This window comes from Anneissia japonica, unplaced genomic scaffold (genome assembly GCF_011630105.1).
Source record: "Anneissia japonica isolate Jap-2015-1 unplaced genomic scaffold, ASM1163010v1 scaffold1374_len1023071_cov147, whole genome shotgun sequence".
NCBI classification, from domain to species: Eukaryota; Metazoa; Echinodermata; class Crinoidea; order Comatulida; family Comatulidae; genus Anneissia; species Anneissia japonica.
The window spans coordinates 703,284-705,632 of NW_022728671.1; positions in this window are offsets into that span (position 1 = coordinate 703,284).

The following is a 2,349-nucleotide window of genomic DNA, read 5'->3' on the forward strand; positions in this document are numbered from 1 at the left end:
TCTACCTTATGACGTATGCATGCTAACTAATGTGAGTGTGACGTCACCAAAAAATGAATATTTTCTATTATAACCAAAATATTAATAACTACAAAGTTTCTGGGCGTAAATTTCCTTAATATGAATGAAGGGTTGCTCAATCTCCTTGCCATACAAATTACAGCTCCCACTGACGCCTCATTTGAGAAATACGGGTAGCTGAAGTTTTTCTCGCAAATCTGACTACAAAACCATATCCAAATTTCACGTTCCACTTTTGAGCCCGAGTTGTGCTTCGCACTCGCCGCTGAGGGCGGCGTTCCGGGAACCCTGCGTCCAGAATGGGTGCTGTCTGTAATCACGCAGCATAGCAAAACACAAAACTCAGCACAAAGCTATGCACAAACTAAGCCTCTGCCCGCCTCGCTAACGTCACATTGGTCGAACTGTGTATGTGCGATGTTTTTGGGAGGACGGTATAATTTATACATGACGTGTCACCATACAAGCCACGCCCCCTCGGCTGAACCCGTGTCGTTCTGGCACCTCTAAGCCTGCGCTAGGTCGGACCAGGAGGTTTATATAGTAGTCTGGGGCCTATGCAAGGCATAGTCCTAGCCTAGACTAGTGCTTCCAGCAACCCGTAGCAGTCTGTCTAGCAGTGGCGGCGTCAGCGGAGCCGGGGGGCAATGGGGCTTAAGCCCCCACCCCCATCGGTCAAGTCAAGGGCCCCCCGGCCGAGCTCGTCGGGCAGTCGGACCAAAAAACAAATAAATAGGCCTACAGCAAGCCAAACTATGTCTTTCACACAGCTAAGTGCCATTTCCGGCCATCCAGAGCTCCCTATTTTTAGAAAAATCTCATCTCATAAACCCTCCCCCTTCTCAGGCATACTGTTAATATCTGTCTCTTATACACATCTAGATGTGTATAAGAGACAGATGTATGCCAGAGCAGCCACTGTCTAGGCCTTTAGGCCTATACTTGCAATACAGACATTGGAAAGTTAATATATTTAATTTAATTAAATATTTAACATTCTGTTCACCTTCTCTTTTTGTGTGATATAGCCGGCAATGTTGTGAAACCTTAAAAACTAATAAATCTTAACTTCAGCAGTTATGTTGCAATAGAAGTTATAATTTTAATTTATTAGGCCCATTTTCTCTTTCAGTAAGATAATTTGTTCATGGGAATTGTTTTTATTTCTTTCTGTGATTACGGCCTAATCCCTACCGCTAAAATAAGACTAACTAGGCCTATGTATTATTTCACTCTGTGTAGACCCCATAAATTGATAATGTTCCAGGGATCCTAATTTTAGAAAGAAACTTACACAGGGACAACTTATTTTTTTCTTACATTGGTTGTACCATGGAGTTGCTATGTTTTGCTATGCTGTGTGATAAAAAGACAGGGCCTACTCTATGTCGAGGACGAACCATAACTGAAAGACGAACTATAGCTGAAATTATGCATGATGTCAACATACGAAGCCACGCCCCTCGGCTGAACCCGTTGTATTTTGCAACTACCCATATTTTCTTCATGTACAGCCTTTAATGAGGGCGCTATATTGCAAGAATCACGTATGTGGAAAATTAACCAGTATTATAATAAATACCGTCTGCTAACCCATCATTCAGAGTGTGCAACAACATTTTAAGTGCATGTTAAAACAAAATATATATATCAAGTAATTCTAATCTTGACAAAAGTATTGAATAATGTTAAACATTGTGATGCCAAGAATTAATGTACTGCAAATTTTGTTTCGTTCTTTGCATGCCTTTTGCGATAAAGATTTACAACACAAAAACTTTGTTTTTAAAATTGATCATGTGTTAAACATCCTGTTGTTGTAATTGGAACATATTATTAAATTTAGAATCATCGAACAAAAAATAGTTCAGGAAGGCTTGAGGTGAATAAGTCTGACATAATTATTTAAATTGATGTGGTGTAAATTTTCTTCATGTTTCTTTAATATTAATAAAATGCAGAAAAATAAAATGTTTCCTTTTTTGCCAAATTACACAATAAACAAAACCAAAATTTAATTCTTTATTCCTTTAAGAGGTAAAGATATTTTGAACGAGCTTTAAATAGTAAGCTTAACGCATGGTAGATACATTTTTCATTAATGTTCACCCATCTTTGGTAAATTGTTATATTAGTTACGGATCAGTTACTTCAGCATGCATTTTTCAGCCATTGAGTTATCTTCTATAATTGTTTAAATCATTAATACACCCAGTATTATAAAAGATGTAAATCACAATAAAGTTTAACTAATTGAATCTTGTAAATACTGCAATGACAGCTCTGAAAAGTGTATGTATGTATGTATATATATATATATATATATAT